Genomic DNA, 7,220 nt, shown 5'->3' with positions numbered 1-7,220 from the left:
CCCTCTCCCTCTCCCTCTCTCTCTCTCTATCTCTCTCTCTCTCTCTCTCTCTCCCCCAGCCCGGCCCCCCATTTTTCTAACTGGACTAAAACAAGTGGCAACTCCGGGCACTCTTCTTTAGCAGAGACAGCTCATTTCTTAATATTTGATAGATCCCTGGTATGTTCCCGACTCCATGGGAGATAGAAAAGGGAGGAGGAGGGGGTTTGGATCCAGGTGGTCTTTTCTGAGACAAGCTCAGAGTCTCTGAAGTCTGGGTTGTTATGCTTGGAGTTCCTCAAGAAGGGGAGAGTGCTCAGGTCCTAAAGGAGAGAGCAGCCAGTGTTCTCAAGTAACTCCACAGCAGAACTTCAGAGTCACTGATGGGGGACCGAAGAAAAGCTTGTAGAGACATCTTGGGGAGGATCTTCTTGTAGTGGGACTGATGCTGACTCTTCTCTGCTACTGGGTTAAGGGCCCATTGGATCAATTCCTCTGTGAAGGATGAGTGGAAGGCAGCTTTGTTAGGAAATCAAGTCCCATTGACTTCTCTGTGGCTGCCACACTAGCCTTTCTTTGGCATTGCCATCTGTGAATTGGGAAAGACCTCAAACTCCTTCTTTCATGGTCAAAAGTGATCAAATAGCATCGCATTCATATCCTATTTTAATTACTTAAGATCAGTAGAGCTGTGTGTGGTTGGCCTTATCTATAGTCTCAGACATCTGGGAAGGTGAGTATAGAGGATCACTTGTGCCCAGGAACTCAAGAGCAACCTGGGCGACATGGTGTGACCATTTTTTCAAAACAACAACAAGAAGAACCTTTGTAGAACTTGTTTCTTCCTTCCTTGCAGCAAATACTTATTAGCATCTATGTGTGTTGGGTACTGTGTTAGGAGCAGCACACGTCCATAGTCCTGTAGGAGAGTCTACCTTGTAAGGCAGAAAGATCACAAGACTGGAAGTTAGAAAACATTTAAAGTCCCAGTTCTTTGACTAAACGGCTGTGTGACCCTGAATGAGTCATGTATCCTTTGGTACCTCAGTTTTCTTGTTGGTCAAACAGGGATAATAATGCCTTCCGGTCCTACTTTCTGGGGGTGTTTGTGATGCTGGAGGGAAGTAATAGATATGAAGGAGCTTTGACAGGTATAAAGTCATTAGACAAATGTCGGGGATTAGTCTGTCTCTAAGGTGGGAGGGGGCTACAGGGAGGTAAAATTGAAAAGAAATCCTGGCTGACTCTTCCAGATTGATTGTACTTAATTTCATCTTTCCAGAACTAGTGAGCCAGCATCTAAGCAGCCCCTGTTCTGTGAAATAGTGTTTTCCCTCAGTGGTGCCTATGACACACTGGTTAGTGATGGCTTGGCATTAAACTGAGGAGATTGTTTTAAGGAATTGAGTGGAACCAGCAGAACAGTCTGGGCTTTGGGTCTCTAAAGCAGCCTCCTCCTCTCATGAGATTATGAGACTCCAGCATTGCAGGTGTCTGGGTCAAAACCTCTTCAGATCCCCAAGACACCTCCGTTCAGAAAACACGGAGCTCATGTTAGACAGCAAAGTGTGGTCAAGAGTGGAAAGACTTACTTTTGCTGATAGCTGGGGTTCTGGGTTCTGGGTTCTGCCCAAGCATCGGAGATCTGCAGAGGAACTAGTAGAAACATTGGGAGAGTCTTTTGCTTGTTTAGCTCATCCCATGGGCCACCTTGACTATCTTTACAAGCTACATTACAACACAGTTGTCTCTTGGTATCTACAGAGTAGGTTTCAGGATCCCAAACAGATACGGAAATATAAGGGTGCTCCCCCCCTCATTTAAAACAGCACAGCGTGTGCAGATAATCTATGTACATCCTCTTGTATACTTCAAATTACCTCTAGATTATTTAAAAATCTAATACAATGTAAAAGTTATGTAAGTACTTGTCATACCATATTGGTTAGTGACTAATGACAAGGAATAAAATTCAACACAAACACAATTCTCTTCAGAATTTCTTTTTTTGGAAAAGCAAGATAATTTTATTCTCCAGAATATTTTGATTTACAGCTGGTTAAATCTGAGAACATAGAACCCAAGGGTACAAGAGACTGACTGTCGTATGCCTGCTATGTAACTGTATCTTCAAGATAATTTCCCAAATTTCCAGAGTACTTCCCTTTACCCTCTGCTACCCGAGGGAAACACACTAAGGAAACACGGGCTTCTGATGGGCAGTTTCTAGACAAATCTGATAGATTCCTCCCTTCTGGGTTCATTTCCAGTCAGATCATCATTGTCAAGAACGGCTATAAGAATGTTAGAGCTGATAGAGGACTAAGCAAAGTCTCAGGGACCTAGGAAGCACAGCTAAACTCAGAGCTGCCCCGAACAGCCCTAGAAGAACTAGAAAGAAAGCCCAAGGGAAAGAAGGAAGAGAAGCACATTGGCCTTGAGCCAGGGCACCTGCAGCAAGTAGGTCCCTAGAGAAGACACAGAACCACACGGCCCACACCCAGCTTTCCTTGGCAGCCATAGAGCCCATTTCTCTTGTGACTGGGGCTCTTCTCGATGTCTTCATAGATTCCCTTGTCACATCCATCTCTCCCAGGCTGCTTCTCTTAATAAAGTGCCCCTGCCGCTGCTCCAGACAGCCTGATGTTATCCTTCACTCTCACATCCTCCCTAGCCTGGGCCACCCAGCAGAGATTCCGGCTTCCTGGGGCACAGTATAGTGTCCTGGTTAAAAAGCTTCTTGAGTGTCTGAGCTTGTGACTTGATGGTAGCTTTGGGTGCATTTATAATCATATTCTCTCTCTTTGCCTCACGTGGGTGTGGGTGTGGGTGGTCTAAGCCCCTGATTCAGATCCTTGCCCTGGGTTCTTCTCCTTCTCTGTCTGGCCTGTATCTTGTTCCCTAGACCAGTTGCTGCTGCTCTCTTCAAATCCAAACCGATAGCTTGGCTCTAATTTACAATGCAGGTTGGTTGGTCTCTTAGCGATTGTCAATAACCCTCCCCACTCCCTTGTTTATACCCACCCCTAAAGAGCAGAAAGCCTCAAGTTCCAAAGGAATGAATCATAATAGTAAAATTTCAGACACAGTGACAGGCAATTGAAGAGACACATTTGATCACATGATGTTTACCTATGTGTAAGACTGGCCCTCAAGATATTCTGGCATTTTCTCTCAAATATAATGAAGACTTGGGATAACAGCAAATAAGGAAAGAGAAAACACCTTGGGCTGAGAGCAGGGACAGTTTGCTGTTCACCTCAGCCCTGGCAGTAATTAAACCTATGTGGCCTTACACCTTTCCTTTCTAAGCCTCAATATCCCCACACATCAAATGAGAATGCTGTATTCGCTGATTCCATGGTTCCTTCCTGTTTAAATAAATAGACTTTAAGGTCTCTCTGACACTGGACCTGTTGTTCTTCTAAGGTTACAGGCCAGCAGGTATATTAGCATTATGTGTGCAGAGGAGTTAGACAAAGAGTCGACACTCTGGACGCTGACCTGATACTGCGACTGAACAGTAGCTAGTGTACCCTTTGCTCTAGAAGCAAAGTGAGGCAACAGGGCTCCTATGGTTCCCAGAGGTAGCTGCCTGCTTGAGTGTCCCCTAGACCAGTGAGTGGTTCTTAACTTTCCTAATGCTGTGACCCTTTAATACCGTTCCTCGTGTTGTGGTGACCCCAGCCATAAAGTTTTTTTTTTTCTTTTTTCTTTTCAAATTCTTTATTTTGGTACCTTTGGTACTTAGGCTAGAACAATTAGCTCTTATGGACAAGGAATTGTAAGTAGAACAGAGTAATCTATGTCTGTGTCTATCCATCTCTTTTCAAAATCTAGAACGGTGATTCCCTTAGTGAGTCCCCAGAGCACCAAGTATGAGTGAAGTTGTCTGTTATTATCCCATTTGCTCCCCAGGTCTAGGTAGGTAGCTATTCCTCCTCCTGTCTTTTTCCTCCTTCCATCTTTCCCTCCTTGGAGACTGACACCTTATCTTCTGCTTCCAGCCAGATAAGCTCCCCAGCCCTGGAAATCCCCCTCACTGGGCTCCTCTCCTTCCTCCCTCTGAGATCCCATTTCCTTCTTGTCAAGGCCTAGCAGCCCCAATAGGTGCTTTGCCCCTGTTGCGTGAATGTTCTGTTCTCCCTGGGCCCAGTATTAATTTGCTCTCATTTGTGAGCTGCATTGTTAACGTGCATGGCCTTTTCTCCATGTGTAATGCCGCTCCCTGCTGCCTCTGTTGCCTCCCCACCCACACCCTTCTTAACCTTGTAATAACAGGCCCTCTCTCGGGGCGAGGGGGGCTGGGCTTCTGCAAAACAAGCTCTTATACATGATGCAGAGAGTGATTCACTGCATCCTCACAAACACCGGAGGAAACCATTTCTATGGGAAGGTTGAGGGGACCAAAGCTCAGAGAGGTAAGAAAGCCTCTGTGTGTGTGTGTGTGTGTGTGTGTGTGTCCAAGAAAACATGATGTACAATGACCAAGTGGGCCTAGAAACCCAGCTCTTTTCAACAGAACCCCATGCATTACTCTCTGAGGGCCAGGTAGAGTTTTCAGAAAAGTACGTATTCAGCTATAAATTTGGACTATGATTGTGTGGGGTGGGATCACATAATCTCTGTGGAATAGGCCCCTACGTGAGTAGTTTTGAAAACCTCCTTCAGGCAATTCCTATGTGCAACCAGGGTGAGAGCCAAGGCCTGAAATAAGGAAGTTGGGAGAAGAAGAGAGAGAGGAGAGAAAGGAAAGGAGAGATGAAGTGTGTGTGTGTGTGTGTGTGTGTGTGGTGGGGGGACAGGGGCAGGGGGCAGCGGGAAGGGGAAAAGAGTGAACAGAAGAAAAGAAAGAGAAGACATTTGGTTTAGCAGCCAACAGCTTTCTGGAAAACCTTGGGCATCTCAGGTAAGAACTGAAAGTAGAGGGGGTATAAATTATGGCCACACTCTCCCCATGCATTTTGCCTAAAACCATTCTTGAGGCCTTTTCAGTCCCTCATCAGCCTTGGGCTGACTTTGTAAATCATGGCACAGAGAGTAAAGGCACCCCTCTCCATGCATGAGCTATCCAGGTGTCTAAGTGTGTTGTGTCTGCAAGCAGGAGCTAAATTGCCTGGGTTACAACCTATGGGTATCAGGAGCTGAAGGGTAAAGTCGTCCCTGTTAGTCAATTAGAAACAGCTGATCTTCATATTATAGATTGAAAGTCTGAGGAATGATAATCATCTAAATAGTTACTATGCATTAATCACTTCTATGTGACAGGTATCCCAGTGACATGACCTCAGCTTGTTCTCATAATTATCTTCTGAAGCAGGTATTACTTTTATACCTATTTTACATATTGGGAAAATGAGACTCCAGTTACTTTGTTCCAAGGTCACTCAGCTAGGCAAGCAGGGGCACTTTGTTAGGCTTACTCCACATCTTCAATGACTTTTAAATTATTTATTTAAAATGTACATATAATATATTTTGATCATATTGTCCCCTCCCCCAGTTCCCCCTCCCCTGGGGCCAGGTCCTCCTTACCTCCCTAACCATCTAACTTCACGTTCCTTTTCCCTTTCTCGCCACTCTCTCCCCATGACAAGAAAGGTCAGAACAAACAACATGTGTGTACTTGTCTGCTTGTATAAAATACGTGTGCATTGCTCACAGAGACCAAAGGAAGGTGTTGGATTCCCTGGAACTGGAGTTACAGATAGTTGTGAGCAGCCACTGCTAGTGCTGGGAACTGAACCAGGGTCCTATGCAAGAGCAGCATGTGCTTGTAATTTCTGTTCCACCTCTCCATCCCCTTGATATTCTTTTTATTGTTATTATATAAAAACTGGGCTGGCAATGGCTCAGCAGGTAACATCACTTTCCCTCAAGCCTGATAACCTGAGTTTGATCCCTGGAACCTAAACAATGGAAGGAGAGGACTAACTCCTACAAACTGTCTACACGCACACACACACACACACACACACACACAGAGAGAGAGAGAGAGAGAGAGAGAGAGAGAGAGAGAGAGAGAGAATCATTCTCCCCAACAAAATAAATAAACATTTTAAAATGTAAAAATCATCAGATCACACATGAGGATCCAGAATTTTGGCTTCTTTTAAACATATGTAGCAGACGTAGCAGATGTGCAGCTTGGCCTTCATGTGGGTTCCAAACAACTGGAGCAGGGGCTGTCTCAAAAAGCTGTTGCCTACACATGGGATATGTTCTTCTACCTGGGCTGCCTTGTCTGGCCTCAGTGGGAGAGGAAGCAGAGACTTGAAATACCAGAGTTAGGGGGATACCCAGGGGGCCTACACCCACTCAGAGGAGAAGGGGAGGGGGAGGGGAAAGGATTGTGGGGGAAGTAGGAGGGGGACAGTGAGTGGGATGGAAAGTGAATAAGAAAAAATATTTTAATTGAAAAAATCCAACTGGTGACCCAGTGCTTTCAGCATCCAGCAAATAACAGTTTGATAGAACTAAGTCGTGGTGTCCCGTTGCATGAGACGCTCTCTGGGTCACCCCAGTACCCAACATGCGTTCTGTAGCCTCATTATAGGGCGAAATGTCAGTTTCTATTTAGTATTTCACCTAAAATCCTGGCTAGTTTTATTAAAAGAACAATAAAAAGAAAAAAAAAAAAGGAAAGCAAAAGTTTCTTGGCCATTGCATTAGATCTTCCCCTAATGAGGGGACTCTTTCAGACTTGGCCCTGTGGGCATCTGAGCTTATAATCCCATCTCTCTCCTCTGCTATTTCTTTAACACAGTGAGAGGACAAGCTGAGTGTCCCTGTCACATACTGGTCCAGAGTTTCCGTGGTGGAGGTAGCACTCATGTAGGCACTTGGTGTTACAGACAACCTTTGGCCCGTGGAAGCTTTCCTGGAACCAGACAGAAAAGACGAGTCTACAGAACCTCAGCAATGGAAGATATCTAGCTGAGTTCTACCTTCTAAGACTGACTGACTAGTTCAGCTTCCTGTTCATCATCTGTGAAATGGGTAGAGTGGGAATAACATTACCTATTATTTTGTTATTAAATTCTGTTACTAATGTATATACTCCATGGGGTTATTATGAAGAGTGTATATATATATATATATATATATATATATATATATATATATATATGACAGATCTCAGGGACACATGCATACAACACAAGTGTTCCACCACTAAGATGCATACATACCCAGCCTACACTCCAGCCTTTAACACATGGTTTTGTTAAAAAAAAACAAAC

The sequence above is a fragment of the Mus caroli genome, chromosome X, assembly GCF_900094665.2.
Source record: "Mus caroli chromosome X, CAROLI_EIJ_v1.1, whole genome shotgun sequence".
NCBI classification, from domain to species: Eukaryota; Metazoa; Chordata; class Mammalia; order Rodentia; family Muridae; genus Mus; species Mus caroli.
The sequence above is the reverse complement of the archived record's forward strand: the minus strand, read 5'-3'. Positions refer to the sequence as shown.